This window comes from Cebus imitator, unplaced genomic scaffold (genome assembly GCF_001604975.1).
Source record: "Cebus imitator isolate Cc_AM_T3 unplaced genomic scaffold, Cebus_imitator-1.0 Scaffold176, whole genome shotgun sequence".
Taxonomy (NCBI): Eukaryota; Metazoa; Chordata; class Mammalia; order Primates; family Cebidae; genus Cebus; species Cebus imitator.
Window position 1 is genome coordinate 1,225,319 of NW_016107491.1, and position 19,205 is coordinate 1,244,523.

At 33.3% G+C, this 19,205-nt stretch overlaps 1 protein-coding gene across 1 annotated transcript in view; it reads left to right on the plus strand.

Moving 5' to 3' along the window:
- Nucleotides 1–11,796: 11,796 nt before the first annotated feature.
- Nucleotides 11,797–19,205, plus strand: part of CALCRL (calcitonin receptor like receptor) — a 106,807-nt gene continuing 99,398 nt past the window's right edge. Inside the window, exon 1 of the mRNA XM_017545051.2 lies at nucleotides 11,797–12,157. The gene's annotated coding sequence lies outside the window, so the exon portion shown is untranslated. The remainder of the gene's footprint in view (nucleotides 12,158–19,205) is intronic.

Consider the following 19,205-nt stretch of genomic DNA (forward strand, 5'->3'; position numbering starts at 1 on the left):
GTTAGAACATGTTCTTTTAGCTCACGGAAGTTCCTTATTACCCACCATCTGAAGTCTGATTCTGTCATTTCATCACACTCATCCTCCATCCAGTCTTGTTCCCTTGCTGGTGAGGAGTTGTGAACACTTGCAGGAGGAGAGGTGTTCTGGTTTCTGGTGTTTTCATCCTTTTTGCGCTGGTTTCTTCCCATCTTTGTGGATTTATCCACCTGTCGTCTTTGTAGTTGCTGACTTTCAGATTGGGTCTCTGAGTGGATGTCCAATTTGTTGATAATGAAGCTATTTCTGTCTCTTAGTTTTCCTTCTAACAATCTGGCCCCTCTGCTGTAGGACTGCTGAGGTCCACTCCAGGCCCTGCTTGCCTGGGGATCACCTGCAGCAGCTGCAGAACAGTAGCAGTTGCTGCCAGTTTCTTTTTCTGCTATCTTTGTCCCAGAAGGATACCCGCTAAATGTCAGTCTGATCTCTCCTTTATGAGGTGACTTTTTGGATATTCGGGGGTCAGGGAGCTGCTTGAGGAGACAGTCTGTCCTTTACATGAGCTCAAGGGCTGAGTTGTGAGCTCCGTTTTTCATTCAGTGTTGCTGGGCATGTACATTTAGGTCTGCTGCAGCAGACCTCATAAACACCTTTTTCCCCTGGTGCTCTGTCCCAGGGAGTTAGGGCTTTATTTATGAGTTGCTGTTGTGCTGCTGCCTTTTTTTTTCAGGGCTGCCCTGTGCAGCAATGAGGCAGCCTAGTCACTGTCTGCCTGCAGAGGCTTTGCTGAGCTGCTGTGGGCTCTGCCCAGCGGTCGTGTGAACTTCCCTGTAGTCCTGTTTATATGGGTGTAGTTAGAACTGTCTCAGCATTGGTGGCCTGCCTCTGTAATGGCAGACTCTCGCTGTATTGGCAGGTTGCCTTGGCAACGGCGGGTTGCCTCAGCAATGGTGGGCTGCCTCAGCAATGGTGGACACCCCTCCCCCATGGAGCTGGACCGTCCGAGTTCAGCTGTGCTTGCTGTGAAACTCTCAATCCAAAGAGTTTCCGATTGCTGTTCTTCTGTGTGGGTGGGACCAGACAAGCCTGATCACCTGGCTCCCTGCCTCAGAGCCTTTTGCTCTCCAGCTGAATGGTCGACTCTTTCCCAGGTGTTTCAGTCGCCTGTTGAAAAGGCACCAGGGCCTATGTGACTTCCCCTGCAGCAACTCCCTGTGCCGGTTGAAGTAGCAGCGCTGAGATTCATGGGGCCTTTTGTTTGTGTGTTTTTGCCCAGGAATCTCCTGGCCTGGCTCCCTGCCTCCGATCCCCCTTTAGTCAGATGAATGGGCTACTGCGCCTTCCCAGGGCTCCAATCGCCAGCCAAAACGGCACCTGGACCAGTGTATTTTGTACGGAGAACTGCTGTGCTGGGGCGCCGCAAAGCAGCCCAGCGGGCCAAAACAGCCTCAGAACCAAAAGGGCCGTGCAGGCCAAAACAGTCGTGCTGGCAACCCGTGGGGCTCCTCCGCCTCGGAATCTCCTGGCCTGTGGGCAATAAAAATCCATCTGGAAATGCAGCGTCCACTCACCTCCATGCTTTCACTGGGAGCTGCAATCCCGAGCGGTTCCTAAACGGCCATCTTGGATCTGCACCCAAAAAGATCATCCCTTTAGTCTCTTAATTATTTTAAAGAAGCAAGTCAAATTTAATTAAGAATAATTAACTAGAATTAAATTTTTCTAGTACAAAATATTTTATTTCAATCAACAATTTATTCTAATAAATTTTAGACAAATCCTAATTGTAGCCAAAATCAACTCATTCCTGTCAATATTACTGATGATTTGCTATTCTTTTTCATTGTAAGATAAAATCAGCCAAGTCAATTATGAACTTGAATGTATTTAGGAACTTAATTCATATTTAATCTGTATTTGCACAAGGGGTAAAATTCTAATTTACTGAATGCTTTTTCTAAGCTGCAGGTGCTCTCAGATTAGAAGCCAGAGGAAACTGCTGCTTCCTTCTTCTTAGTCAATTTTTGGAATCAGAAAGCAAGAGCTTTGACTTTCCAAGAGTCTTTTTTTTAAACATATTCCGCACTCTCAACAGAATGTTCCACAAAATTTGTAAATCACTCTAGGGAAATTTCCAGTGTTTCAAGATGTGAACAGCTGTGAGCTACCTAACTGATCCATCTTGCCAAGAAATTGCTGCTCCAGAGATGACAAAATAAACAATTACCATTTTTTCTTCAATATGTCTGCTACTGTTCAATGATAAAATATTTAAAATTCTAAAGCTAAGAACTGTATATGTTAGGAAACTTTTTATTTAGCTTTTTACATATTCTTTATTAACTATTTTCATTCTTCACAAGCTAAACACACACATACACACACACATACACACTACACACACACACACAGTCATTTAATTAGGGAGACAACATTTAAAACCATTGTATTCCACAGTTTCTGTCATCTGTACTGGTTGTTAATAAACTGGAAAATGCACATGAAGACTATTTTAAGACTATAGTGGGAGAAAAATCAAATACCACATCAAATATGATAATATCACAGGATTTAAATTCAAATCAACTTAGATTTGGATTCAGTAGACCTTCATACACATTAATCCTCTTGCTTTGTCTGCAAAATGATTGCGAGGAAATGAGAGAATATATATGAAAGGGCTTAGCACCGTACTACATCGTAAGGATTCAGTCAAATGGTAGCATTTGGTTTATACAATTTACTGTTTAATATTTCAATGGTTTAGAATACAGTCTCTGAGCGGTAACAACAATTATTCAAATAAGCTAGGCAATTACAAATCAAAGTAGAAAATTTGAGGTAAATTGTGTCTGCTAAGGTAACTCTATAAAATGAGAAATGAACATAAATATGAAGTGGTTTTACTGTTAGCAGGATTAATTGAGGGACATGTTAAAAATTATGCATTAGATAACTTTTAATTTTTGTAAATAATTTGTTTTTGACATAATTGTCTAAGAATTGCTAATAGTTTTTTAATATGAAAAGTTCTCTAACATGGATTTTAAAAGGGCAAAAATCAGTGAATTGTTCTTTTTATTTACAAACTTATATAAAATTCATCTTAAAATATTTGCACATCTTATGATCCTGAGAAGTTTTAAAAGTTTAAAAAATGACCATCATGATTGCTTGTCATCCTCCCAAATATTCAGAATCTATATTATTATTCATATACAAATAATATGAGCAATTTATGCTATGGATAGACATCAGAATTCAAAATAGAAAAGTAACCAAGTTTGTTGTCAAAGTTTTCATGTGAACTTGCTGAACATTGTTATGTTTTCCTATTTTGCTAATGTTCACTATTTTCTTTTTCTTAAAGTGTAATTATCTAACTTAAGCCCCAATAGTTCATATAATTTGGCATATAGTCCATATAGTTTTCTTTGAAAAATATCTGAAATAGTTTACCAAATTAGATATTTTTCAAATAATGGAAAAATTGGTGGTAATATGTTGTAAAGAAAGAAGACAGGTTCAATAACAAAACACCTAAAGCTTCAGTTCTACCAATTTCCAGTTGAATAAACTACTAAGATTCCCCATCTAAAAAGTGGAAATAAAATCTCCACAGAATTAAATTTTAAAAATATTAAAAGTATAGCATATTTTTGGAAACAATCCCAGTTTTCAACAATGTTACTTTTCTGTCTCAACTTTCCCTAAAATAAAGCAGAGACCCTTCAGTGCTACCAGATATTAAGTACTTGAAATATTGTCATGAGCTGCATTTCGGTCAATGATGAACCACACATATGACAGTCGTCCTATAAGTTTATAATGGAGCTAAAAAATTCCTATCCCCTAATGATTTCCTAGCTGCTGTAATGTCATAGCACAACAGATTACTCATGTGTTTGTGGTAAAGCTGATGAAACCTACCATGTTGCCAGTCATATAAAGGAATAGTACACACAATTGTGTGCAGTACATAATACTTGATAAATAATTTTTATGATAATAAAAATTAAGTTGTGGATTTATGTATTTATTTTACTACATGTTTTACTGCTATTGTATTTTATTTTTAGTTACATATTCAATTTGGAGTTTTTCTGAGACAGGGTCTTGCTCTGTTTCACAGGCTGTAGTGCAGTGGTACAATCATGACTCACTGCAGCCTTGAACTCCTGTGCTCAAGAATCTTCCCACTTCAGCCTTCCAACTAGGGACTACAGATGTGCACCACCAATTTTTAATTTGTGTGCGTGCGTGCGCACGTGCATGTGTGTGTGTGTGTAGACAGTCTCATTATTGTCTTGAACTCCAGGCCTCAAGCAATCCTCCTGCCTCGGTTCCCAAAGTGGTAGGATTATAGGGGTGAGTCACTAACTCTCACCTTATTATTATTTTTAAATGTCTTCCTTCTACTTATTAAAAAAAAATGTTAGCTGTAAAACATCGTCAGGCTGTTCAGAAGAAAGACATTCTAGAAGAAGTCACTGTTATCAGAGATGATGGCTCCATGCATATTTTTGCCCCTGAAGACCTTCAAGAAGGACAAGACGTGGAGACAGAACACAGTGATATTGATTATCCTGACGCTGGATAGGCCTAGGCTAATGCATGTGTTTGCGTCTCTGTTCTTAACAAAAACTTTAAAAAGTAAAAATAAATAAATTTTAAAAACAGAGAAAAAACTTATGGGGAAAAAAATATTTCATACACCAGTGCAACATGTCTGTGTTTTAAGCTGTTATTACAAAAGAATTCAAAAAAATTTAAATTCAAACTTTTTACATTAAATTCAATTTTCTATAAATTAAAAAGTTTATTGAATAAAAGACAGTAAGCTAAAATTAGCTTATTGTTTCAGAAAAAATATATATTTATTAAAAATTCATTGTAGCCTAAGACAACACTGTTCATAAAGTCAACAGTGGTATGCAGCAACGTCCTAGGCCTTCACATTCATTCTCCATTCACTCTCCCAGAGTAACTTCTAGTCCTGCAAGCTCCATTTGTGATAAATGCCCTATACAGTATTCAGTACAGTAACATGCTGTACAGGTTCGTAGCCTAGAAGCAATAGGCTACACCACATAGCCTAGGTGTGTAGTAGTCTCTACTCCTTAGGTTTGTGTAAGTACACACTATGATGTTCACACAATGATGAACTCACCTAACATCCCATTTCTCAAAATGTGTCCTGATTATTGACATATAACTGTAGAATAGTTGACATAATTCAAAGTCAAATTTGGTTTTGTGCTTCCTTACAGTTAATCCAAAAAAAGAGAGTCTTTTAATGGTAGCATTTTAAATTTCTGAATCTAAAAATGCCATAAGAAATGAATTTTAAGAGTATCATATATAAGGGAGTGTGATTAAAACTAAGGATATTAACTTCAACTAATACTTTGTAGAAAGTCATAAAAATATTTTCTAGAAAAAGTTTTTGGACTTTTGTCCTTACCCAAACCTCATCCAGACCCACCAGCATGTTCCTAAAACATGCTTTGGCTTATCTGACCCATTGCACATTGAGTAAAATACAAATCCCTTACCACAATCAACATGGCCCTACATTATGTGTCCTCATGTATGCATGTGTGTCTCTCTTCTTGCTTACTGGTCTACAAGCTCCAGGAGCAATCCAAGCATAGCACTTGAATAAGTTTTGTCTACCTGCAGCAGCCTTTTTAGTAGACTATTTTGATGCCTTTCTCACATACTTAAAAAATTGATACATAATAGTCATACATTTTATGGGGCATATATGGTCTCTTGTTAGGTGCACAGAATGTGCAACAATCAAGTCATGGTGCTTAAAGTATCCATGAACTTGAGTACTAACCATTTTCCTACATTGGAAACAATTCTAGTCCTCTCTTCTAGGCATTTAAAAATATACGATACATTGTGGTTAACAATAGTCACTCTACTTTGCCCTTGAACACTGGAAACTATTCCTTCTATGTAAGTGTATGTTTGCAACCAATATCCAATATTTTTTAATCCCCCACTTAGGCTTCAAAATAGCATGCATTGGTGTTAGCAGGGGTGATATCATACTAGGTGGGCCAGTTCCTGTGCCCCCAGATGGCAAATGCAAGTTGGTACTGGCTATGGCAATGTTAGCAGGGTGGGAGTCATTAAGCCAGAGCAGGATTATAGTGAATTAATGATTGATTTTTGTTTCCAACAGATAGTGGTAGAACAAATGTTTTCCATGCTTCAACACAGTGAGAGCCTTGTTTATCAGATGTGAGAGATATTTATCACTCTGTTGTTAGTTTTCAATGTTCTGATTTGTATTCTTCATCAGATATGTAGGAGTTAGTCTTCTTTGGCCTAGCTATTTCTAGCTTTGAATCATGAATACAGATGGATCGATAGATACATAGGAAGACAAAAGAAGGTATGCCACCTTAGTTCGTAATTTTTAAATTACATTGTGATTTAACATTTATTAAACAATTGTTTTCCTTTGCATTTGAAATTTGATGAAACATGTATTCTCCTTCGACTATATGGGCTTTAATTTGTAGAGTCTGCATTGATTACCTGCCCCTTGTAACTATATTTATCAAGTAAATCAGAATGTTTTCTTAGAAATCTTCCCTAGTTGGTGAGATTTTTTTCATTAGAGAGAAGGCAATAGAATTTCATTTTTATTCTGGTCAGAGAACAACTTTTTGTAATTTGAGGATGTCTAACACTAGATGGCAGGATGACACTATAGATTCCTCAAAACTGTAAAAAGAAAGATGTGACACCTTCTCAAAGGTGTTAAGGGTTCTGAAGCAAATCAGTTGTCTAATACTTTAATATACGCACTACATGCACTACATACAGTTCCACAGTCATTTATATTTAAAGTCTCACTGTACATTGAGTGATAGTAAATATGAATAAGCCTTTAAAGAAAATACAGAAAAATATCAGTTTTTAATGTTTTTAAAAGTTATGTAAATATGATCATAGCTGAAGAAAATAGTTTGTTAATACTGGAAAGACATGAATACTATTTGGCATCTTTAGAACCTAATGATTAAATTATTTATGTATAATATAGTGATTAGTCATTTAATCAAATACTACCGAAGTGAAAATGCCTAAATGCAAATTTAAATAAAACTTTTATTTTTCACAATCAAGATTGATATTCAGCAAATAAGAACCATTTCAGAATAAATCCACATTAAATGCATATCTATTTAAAAGGGCATCTTTTTTAATGCCAACTAAAACCATCCTAGAAATAGTAAGAACTATTTTAAACTCTTCTGGGAAAAAATATTTGGGTTTCCCAAATAAATTACTCACTCACTCTTAGTATGTATATGCTACTTGTCATTGCTCTATGGATAATATGGTTATGTTCACCATATGCTGTCTATTTTTTTTTTCCAAACCAGAACACTTTTGAGCTTGAAAGTATGAATTAGGACTGCCCCAGAAAACTAGGACATATGATCACCCTATTGAAGGTATTTCCCCTTAGAAAGTTCATCGTGTACTCTCATTTAAAGTATGTATAATTTTGTTGTATTTCAAAATCCACTTGAATCAGTCCATGACATCACTCATTTGCCGGTACTAACACTTTATTCTCACAATACCCACACCTCCAACACTCATGAGTATCTGTAAGAAAATACTAAGTTCCCTAGGAGAACTTAATCCATGAAGATATAAGAATTTTAAAAATAGCAAATGTTTGGCCAATTATTTTTTATGTTACTTGACTTTCTTGAGGAAATACATTTTTAAATACCAAAAGAAATTCTATATGTAGGCTATAGTTTTATTTAGCTGTATATTAACCTGGCACACATTTCTGCATATCTGACCTGATATATATACTGTTCACTTCAAACATAGTTTTCTGCACTTTCCAAATTCTTATTCACAGTACATGTTTTTAAAATAATATTGTGATTTTCTTTAAAATGATAATTATGTACACAATTAAAGTGAAAATCAGCCCTGGTTTTAGTAATAGATAATAGCATATTCACGCTCAATGTCCCAGACATTGTAACCAGATTCTTTTACTAAATGCAATTTATTTTTATTTGTTTTGAAAAGCAACTTGAAAAATGCTGACAGCAATTCCTAGGTAAAATAATAAACGGTCAAATCAACTTATTTCCTTGCCAGAAGTAGTTTTTTAATGTAAAGCGTGTAAACACATAAGCTTCTGATGTAAAGTTGATGGGTTCCTCCTCAAATTATTGGTGTGTTTTTCAGAAAGCAAGTTATGTATAATTTTGCTGAATGCATAAATTATCACCAAGTATAAGTAATTACTTTCAGACAATTAAGAACACAGAAGAATTATTAACATAAAATAATAACTTTAAAAACTTCATAAAAATCATTTAAAAAGTCTTTCTTTTGATTTATTCTTACACTCTCACCAGGGAAAGTCTGTACTTAATGCATTTCCTGTAAAAATGTTCTGTTTTATTTTGTTTGTTCTTGTGACAGGACTATACTTCCAAGGCAGTATCCATACAAATTCAAAATAAATGGTCAGTTTGGTCAGTAGAAAACTAAATTTGTCAAACCACATTTTGGTCTGGTCTAACTAACATATTCAATATAAACAGTAGCCCAGAAACTTTGAGTTAGCTGCCTCCTAATTCTGAGTCAACATGCATTTCACACGGTAACCAGTTGGAAGAAAATGGTGCTTGTGAGCCTTACATGTGACCACAAATAAAAGCATAAATCTTGCATGTAGGATTCTAAAATGAAAATGTGTGACTGTCATTACATGTATATATTTCTACACTTACATACCATTTCTCACTTCTACAGAAAATCTTATTGCAGTGCTCTGCATCATTACATCTAGATCCTATGTTCACAGCATCAGTGGCTAACTTCTTAAAATTTGACCCTTAACTTCTCATGTGCTAGTCAACCTGTTCACTAAAAGACTAGATAGCAGAACACATTCTACTTTTCCTTATCTTGCTAAAACACAATTAGCACATTACCTAGCTCAAAATACAAATCTGGTCACTACTAATTAAATTATTGCAAGTGACTTCTGAAGAAAGATTATAACACATAAATCTACATAATGCCACACTGGCTCGCTTGATTACTGAAATATTTTCATTTAGTTCTGCTACAACTTTCCAAACATTTGCTTTCATGTTTCAGTAGGCATCACAGAAGTTTTTATGATCTGTCTTTTCACTTGCTCCTAAATAACTTAGAATACTCTGAATGCCTTCCTGGAAGTCCTTGTACCATTTATTTCTTCTGAAGTGTATAAAATGGTAACTTTTAAGGATTACTAGGATGCAATTTTCTTATTATGTCTAAATAAGGCTTAAAGATGATATTAATAAAATTTAGTAGTCTTCATGGACTACAACCATGGGCCCATGTGTCCATCAATTTAAATGTAAATAATACAACTTCTATTAGACACTCCATCAAGTATAACACTTAATATAGAGTAGAAGAGAAAAAGCATTGGATTAAGGATTTTCTGACATGAACTCAAACATGATTTTTTTTTCCTTCAGTAGCCTTTACTAGTGTTAGACAAATGAAATCAATGAATCTCGCCGGGTGCAGTGGTTCACACCTGTAATCCCAGCCATTTGGGAGGCCAAGATGTGTGGATCACTTGAGGTCAGGAGTTGGAGGCCAGCCTGGCTAATATGGTAAAACCCCATTTCTATATTAAATAAAAAATTAGCTGGGCGTGGTGGCACACACCTGTAATCCCAGCTACTTGGGAGGCTGAGGCAGGAGAATTACTTGAAACTAGGAGGCAGAGGTTGCAGTGAGATGAGATTGCACCATTGCACTCCAGTCCTGGCTACAACAGCAAAACTCAGTCTAAAAAAAAAGATCAAATAATCTTTGGAAAGACAAAAATATCAATATTTATATAAACATATTGGTAAATGTTTTAGTTTTCCACAAATTAATTAAATTCAAAAAACACATATTAATCTCTTTATAGGATTTATATATTATATTTAGCATGGAAGATGAGACATGACCCATCATTACTTGCATATTAAAATCCAGTATTTGTTTTGCTCTGAATTTCAAGATGGATACACCAAGCCTAGAAAGCTTTGTCAACATCACACCACAGTATCAGAACCCGAAATGGAATTTCATGTCTTTTAGTTCTCAATACTTTCAACTTCTTTCTTAGTGGTTCCGCAAGCAGAGTGCTAGCTCAACATCATAACTGAATCAAGATTTCACCTTGAAATATCCACATTCATTTTCTGATTGAAGAGTCATTGTTTGTGTGGCCAGTAATAATTTGCAACATTAATCTTTTCTTCTCATGGGCTGAAGGAAACAGTTCAAAAAGAAGTACAACTCAATAGCCCCCCAAAGCAAAGCAAAATCAAACCCCTATCACAAAATAAAATATTTTATAACTTGACTACTTAACTCTTCTGTTTTCCCTGCCTCTATCTCCCAATAACCACACTGGTGTAACTCAGTTTCTTACAAGTCTTCTCTATTACCATAATTATAGAGATTAAGGTATATCCCATTTTTACATGCCTGTTTTTTTTAATCAATATTGCTCTTACTGGTCTTAAAATCAAAGATTGTATAAACATTTTCTTCCACTAATCCAGAAAATAAAAATGTCAACACGAGCACCCTGCTTTAAAAATATGATATTCCTGAATTTATTTTGCCTTTACATCCTTTGTTTGCCTAATAGGTGTATGGGCACCTCATTTTATCCTGGAATTTCAGTAACAATTCACTAAGAATTGAATGAGCCTCACCATAGCTTATCTATTTCTAAATGTTATGAAACTTGTCAATTCAAAGCCTTAGGAATAAAATCTATCTCTTCTAGTTTATAGATGAGAAAATTTATGTCCAGATAAATTAAGTGACTTTTAGTGCTGCTTAGGTTACAGAGGCAATATATTGTTTCACATCATACATTTACCAAGTTGTAAAAATGAAAAAACCATTTCAAATTTATGACATTTTTCCTGATCATATCCAATGATTTATTAAACATATTAAGGAAAAAATTGTGTTTTGAGATGAAATTTTGTCTAAAATAAAAAACATGTTATGTATTTTATATTATCTTATAATATTATGTTTATAGCCTATCCATATTTTTTAAGGTTGTTTTGATTTACAAATATTGTAGTATAAATTATTTTTTAGATTTTAGAAAACATAATTATACCAAATATTTTTAACTGTGTGCAACAATTTTAAAATTATGAATTATTTAAAAGGCTCTTTTGTCAAATATATATACCTATATATTATAAAAGAAACACTCCGTACACACACATACACAAGTTGAATTTATAACACACACTCATATTCTTATGTTATGAATAAGGTAAAGGAAAAAATAAAATATTTTTAAAATGCAGGATAAAGTTTATTGGTCGACTTAACTGATTAGGAACTGATTGAAGAACAGCACACAATTAGCAGAGCTCCAAATTAAGAAGAGCCAAATCACAGAACCAATCATGATGAAGGCAGTTAATTTTTTTCTGTATTCTGCTATAAAGAAAGATTTGTCAGATTTTTTTTTCCCCTGGATACTTTGTAAGCTATAATTTAGCACACACACACACACACACACACTCCTAACTCCTTTGATTCTTTGAGCAGAATGTTATATTCAGATTTCCTTCAAATCACAAGTAGCTTGTTTGGCAAGTTCTAACAGAACTCAGTCAAGGTGAAAGCCAGCCAGCTTTTTACTGGTAACAATGTATTCACACAGCCTATGATCTCTCTCTCTTCAGGCTGCTTCTTCCTCTTGTCTCACAATAAGAAAGGAGTGCTGCTTTCCTGGGGTATGCTATTTGAGAAAGAAAGTAACCTAACACTAACGGCAGGCGGGGTCAGAGTGATGTAACAGGAAGCTCTGATGTTTCCCTTTTGCTGCTGATCACTTACAATCTGACAACACATAAAATCTACTCAGAACAACCTCTCTCTCTCCAGCAGAGTGTCACCTCCTGCTTTAGAGCCATCAAGCTCTGCTAACTGGATCTCATCCTGATTGCAGGATCACATTACAAAGCTTTCACTCTTCCCCACCTTGCCTGGGGTTAAATCTCTTCTGTGGAATCTCAGAAAGTAAAATTCCATCCTAAGAATATTTCACCAAGAATTTCCTTAAGAGCTGGACTGGGTAAGTGTGCTATTCAAAATAACTATATTTATTCTAAGTACTATTCTCATATAGTTTGACAATGTTTCTGTTACAGAATTTAGTAGGTAGCATTGAAATAATGTTGAAATATATTCTCATTTATTTCACATGCTTGAGAAAATACAGCATATTATCCCAACATGAATACAAAATCTATTACTACTAGATAATATTGCTTATCATAGTGTTTGAGAAAATAAATTTAGCAAGTATTAAAAATCTAAATGGATTAAAAGACATATTTCTGATCAAAGAACAGTGCCTTTAAAAATTAGCTCTACTATTAGCTAAGTTTGAATCTTGAGAGCTGGAAAACATTTTCCCCTTAGGAAGTGTCTTTAAACTTTCCGTATAATCAGCTCTAAGAAGAGGTAAAATAATAACTACCTAAGGGGTCTCGGAGTCTCACTTACTCTGTGGCTGAACACAATGCAGAGTTTTTAAAAGTAATCACTTTGGATTTATTATATTTGCCTTTATTTGCCTTTTACCTCTATTTATACATATATCTCTAACTATTAAACTAATTTTTGTTGTTCATTGTTGCCAGATGTGCTAAATCTCTCTTCTACTAACCCCATTTCCTCTTTTTTTGGATCATGGTGTCGGGTACAAAGTAAAAAAAACTAGAGTTTAAGAAATACAGATTTTTATAACAATTCTTAATTTTAAAATCTTTAAGAGAATACTTCCAATTGACTGGCTCCCCTCTGCAAGCTTTTGGAGGAGGGTGTGATATCAAGTTGTTTGCGGATAAAGAAATGTGACAGCTTTCCCAAACAAGTATATTAGATGATTAAGTGAAGAAACTGAAGTATTTATTAAAAAAGAATTTCCAGGATATAATTTGCTGAAATGTTGAGATAAAACATCTGTTAATGCTCATTCTGATAGTACAGACTGTCCTGAACAATTTAAGAAACTAGTGTCTGCTTAATAAAGTGTTTCTATAGATATACCACAAATTTGTTGTTGAAGAAAGTTTGATGTCAAATTTTAAATTATGTTGATAGATATAATTTCTAAGTTATATATTTTCTCACCTAAATGAAATTATACTTTTCAAGAGGTCCTGCAATGGAAGCATCCTGTACTTAATCACTCATATCTGACACATTAACAGTAGACTACAAACATCCTGAGTTAACTCCTCGGTAATTTTCAACTCAATTTTTCCACAAATTCCTCAATATAATGAAAATTTAAATTAATTCTTAGTTTTGTGATTCTTTGAAAGTATCATGGCTGATTTCTCTCCCTTTTAAATCTTCAACTGTACTGAGTTTCCTGACACGTATGTAGAAATGGGAAAAGTGTTTTTAGAATGTGACTTTAGTCATTACATAAATGGGGAGGAGGGGATGGAGTAGAAACAACACATTTAGTAACCCAATGGCATGAGTTAGTAACAAAAATTAAAACAATATTTTTTATTTAAGAATATTTTTAGGAAGTAGTATATTATGATCATATTATATAATGAGTAACTTTCCAAACTTCTTTAATTTTAATTTAATTGCCAGCCCAAAACCCATTATTTTCTTGTATAATTTGATTAAATTTTTATGACTTTGGTAACAGTATGGTTTACAATCTTTATTTTCCAAAAATACTTTTGAAAAACACTAGGCGATGAACATTGAAGGTCATTAGGCAAAGGAATTATTTGAGAAAATAACTGGAAGTTTGAAATTTGAAATAAAACTTCATATGAATGTATTCAAACTGTGCTTTCTTCAATGATAAGAGAATATCAGAGTATCAATGCATGCTTTTAGCCATAAAGAAATGAATTTACTTTGCTAGATGATGTTTCCTTGTAGTGTCATAAAAATCAATGCATTGAACCTACACTCAATTCTAAACATGTAAAATGAAACATAGAATTGAATTATTATGTTAATAATGTGAGCTGAAACGTTTTTTACCTGAAATATTCTATTTCTTAAAGAGATAATACCTTTGGCTATTGTTACAAGATTTGTTTCTAACTTACATGCCAAAGCATTATACTAATATTTAAAGTATGTAGATTTTTATACTATATGAAACTATTCACTTTGAAAAATTGGAATAACAAAAACATTTTTAAAAATAAAACTGGGTCTGCAGTTTTAAAAATTATTTTAAATGAATGGCCAAGATGTATATGCTTTTCTCACTGGTGATTCCAAACATATTATGAATTTTAAGTGAAGTCAATACCTAGCACATTTGTAAGAACATTTAAGTTCACCTGCACATATTATAATATTTTTTCATGCATAAAAGAAATAAAATTTAGTAAATTGAGAATAATATAAAGGTAAAATTATTGCCTTATTTGCTTTACAGATTAATGTGGACAAATTATTTGATAAATGCATAAAAACTAACTGAATTTCAGTTAATAGCATTATTATATATTTCTAACTAGATCATATTTGGAAACATTATAAAATATTTTGTTATCAATTTTATCTACATGACAAAAGTTTGATAGTAACTTTATTTTTAAAGATTGTTCTGGACCTTTATAGGTAAAATAAAATAAACTTTAGAGGATGAAAAATGTATTCACTAAACAAAATTTATTTCATATTCTACATATGACCTTGAATACAACTTTAACAAATAATTCTGGTTTTGGAGGTATAATGATATGGTATCAACTTTTCAGAATATAAATATGTTCAAGAAACATTATTTAAAAACTTTTACTTTATTGCATATCTTATGCTTGGCACTGAGAGAAGCTATTAAACCATAACACAAGCTGTATCATTGCAATGGGGTCAATGAAAGACACTCTTATGAGAGTCAAGTGTTTAACGTATCTTAGTTCTTGACTTACTCAGAGTTCTGTAGGATATACTGAAGACGGAAAAATGGTACACAGTTATTTAAAGCATTTCTCTGTATCTGGTTTTCAAATATATGGGTGAACTATAAACATTCACAATTTCTCAGGTATGTTCTCTTTTTCTGCCAAAGTACATGTACTATGATGGATTACAAATTATTTCAAGACATCTTCTTATGTAATATACAAAAACATTATAATGCAAATAGGTGGAAAATAAAATCTTACCAGAAATACAAAATAAACTCTACCTACTAACCAGATAGATCAGTCCTTTACGCATTTGGTCACATGGACCATGTGAATTAGATTAGGTCAATTAATCTCTGCATTTTTCTATATTTGAATAACCTTAAAATCAAATTAATTTAATTTTAATAAGCTATTATACAAAAAAGAGAAGAAATGTATTCAATTCTTAAGAACACAGGAAGGTCTTACTGCTTCAAAAATAAATAAAATAGTGTCACTGCCTGTGAACTGATTTAGGATCTATGTTTCCTAGGTTACTAGAATTGTTATATGGGAATAAGTGGCAAATATTTTCCCAAGACACATGTCTTCCTTTTTTTTTTTCAATTAGTTTGTTTACTTAAGAGACAGTATTATTCAAAACTAACACAACAAAATATTATTGTTTGCAAAAGTGTTCAAAAGAGTATATTTACTTTTGAAAGGTTAAAGAAGTTTTATTTTTATTTTTCATGGGTTAGATTAAATGTATTATACACTTTTTACATCATTAAAAATTAAAATGACAAAAATCCCAACCCTGTTAAACATAGCATAAGCCAAAATGAATAAATAACCCCTATGGTACTGAGGTGATAGTTTTATATTTTATTAACATTGCTTAATGGAGCCCAATTTTCAGATAAATCTTATTTCCCTTAACATAGAATGTATTTTTTGAATTAAAAAACTGTTATGACATAAACTTTTATATAAAACTGTAGTAGTTTTATCTCTACTCAGGCGTAGGCTGACCTAACCTCATTTACATTTCTCATAAAATCATAGTGAATTTTGAGCATATCATTTGGTATATTAAATTGCAATGATTTAGTTACATGGCAGCTAGATGGTTTACAAGTACCCATCTCCTTATAGAATAGTGACATGGAGGATCAATAGCATATTTATGAGCAAGCAGGTTTGGTTTTATTAACCAAAATGAAGATAAATTTTTCTTGCATCCAACTACTGAATTCATAAATTTTACACGAGTGTTAATTTGAACCCATGTCCATTTGAACCCATTGGTCCAATCTGAGACCAATGATTATGCAGATATTTTGCATATACACTTCAATTTTGCCTTCCCTCCAAGGATAATTTGAAGGAAAAATTGAAACTTTGGTAAGTATCAGAGAGCAATAAATAACATTACAATATAAAAACAGGGTTAAAACCATGGGAAAAGAATGTCATCAATACAAAACTGTGATTTTTATTTTGTACTTAGTAATGGAAAGTTAGTATTAGAGTAACATGTTTAATGTTTTACTAGTCAATCTGCATATGTCTTTAAAATTTTACTTTTAATGATATATTTGTTTTTGTCTTTTCTGCAGACATACCAATATACTTTATTAATTAAGACAAAAAAACTTACACACTTATTTTAGAAATTTAGATATATGTTATTTATAGAAGTGCACTCTGATGGACTTTGGATTTAGACCATCCATATATGAACCCAGAATCTACCACTTCCCCTTTCTCATCTATAAAGTGGAAGTGATAATCATACTGCTTTATAAGGTTTTATAAGTAATCCATGAATTAACACATGGAAATTGTTTAGCACTTGGCATTTAGTACATATTTAATAAATCTTCATGTTCATCATAAGTCTGTTGTGAGGCTGAGTACATAACTTGTTTCTACGAAAAATCTCATTCCAAACAACCGTCATGCATACAGATAGACAGAATACAATCTATTTATAAGACGGGAAGAGTGAACAAGTGTGATTTATAATTATAGTTTTTAGGGTGACCATCTTTTTGCCTCATATAATACATGCCAGAACCCAATAGAATTGATGTTGATAATTACTATCTCCATAGAATGGAGCACTTAAAAATACCTGCATATTAACAATTTTAAAAGGTACATTAAACAAAAATTGTGTTTATTTCTTTACACTTGAAGCTCAGTGAAACTCAAAGTTGCACAATCCTCATTGGCGAAACTGGTTTTATCCTATATCTAATATGACTCAAAATCTGAAATATTTCATTACACTTTTGTGTATTATCTATTATTAGACCTCTCAATACTGAAGTTGTGCAAAGTTGAACAGTGATATGACTCACCAAATCCAAACTGAATCTCTTCTAACACAAGAAAACAAAAGTAAATTTTTTACCCAAATTTACTTGCTACTTTTACTACTTGTATGAATACACTACAGTAGAGATAAATGTAGACATCTGTCAAAAAAATTGGTTTTGATTATTATAGCAGCTGCATAATATCAAAATAAGAACATTGAGAAGGAGCCAATAAATTCAATTTTTAGGTTTCCAAGTTGTTGACTATTTTTTTTTGGGGGAAAAAAAAAAAAAAAAAAAAAGGTACTTATTATAGGAAGTTATTACTGCCACCTAATGGAAGACATTTATATTTTCTTATTTTTCAAAAATACGAAGAAAGAGTGCCTATACAATAGGATGACAGAAAACATTTAGGCTTTGGCTTAACATAATTCATTTTAAGAATTTATTGTTGAATATTTAATAAATTAAGACACATTGAAAAGGTAATGAAACAAAACAAATTTTTTCCATAAATAAACAACATTTTGCATATAGTTGCATTCGTTTCAAAGGGACCTCTTTTTTGATAGCTATGATAAGAATTCTTCAACTCTCAGTTTAAAAACCCATGTTTCAGGTAATTCACATTGACAGTTACTCTTACAAGATAAGGTAAATTATACGTTTTAAGCCACCTCAGATACTTTTATAGATCAGAGAGTAAGAGATAGCATTCAAAAGACAGACATGGACATCAGAAACAAATGACCTATAAAAGTTTTCCCAGCAAACAGAGGCTATGACTTGCAGGGCTCTAGGAAAAACTATGCAGTAAGCACAATTTGCAGTTGGTAATTTTCCATCTCTCTTTTGGTATCCCTCTTCTTCTGCTAAGTTTTCTCATTTAGCCTGTCTCATGTTCACTTTTTTCCAAATCATATGCACAGTCACTGCATTCTCGTCTCAGGTGTTCAAGAGTAGCATGTTTTCCTGCATGCCAAAATTGCTCTTTCTCTAAACAAATTAAAATCTGGTAATACTGCAGTATATTTCATTTGGAAGAAGAAAGCAGGCTGATTTATTATTATTATTATTATTATTATTATTGTTTTGAGATGGAATCTAGCTCTGTCACCCAGGCTGGAGTGCAGTGGTGCGATGTTAGCTCACTGCAACCACTGCCTCCTGGGTTCAAGCGATTCTCCTGCTTCAGCCTCCTGAGCAGCTGGGATTACAGGCATGCACCACCACACCCAACTCATTTTTGTATTTTTAGTAGAGATGAGGTTTCACCGTGTTGATCAGACTGGTCCCAAACTCCTGACCTCATGATCCACCAGCCTCAGCCCCCCAAAATGCTGGGATTACAGGTGTGAGTCACCATGTCCAGCCCAGTCTTGCTTTTTATTCCAGAGTTTATTCCTGTAAAACATTTACATTTTAACTAATGTGACTATACATTTATTTATGTCAGGGGACACTAGGATTAAACAATATGGTCCATCGTTTAAGAAGTACTTCTGAGGTGCTTAGCCCTATGCTAGGTGTCAAAGGTAAACAAGACCGATCTCCTGCTCTGGACAACATCACCACTGGTTTTATGCTATGTTAGGACAATGCCAATCAAAATGTGAACTCTTCATCCATACCGCTGGCTGCCACTCTTTTTCATCTTGTCACAAGATCAAGGCTCAATATCTTAACGAGAGTGTTTTCTAAATTGACAAAGCCTGATAAATCAGGTCTTTTAATGTCTGATAAATCATATAAATCAAATACATATGATAAACTGTATATATTTATTATTGTAGCAAACCTTCAGTTATTGATGAAACATCAAATAGGCTGAAATAAAAATCCAAACAGATGCACCATGTTCTCAATTTTATGTTTTCTTTGGTTAAGATATTCTAAAATGTCT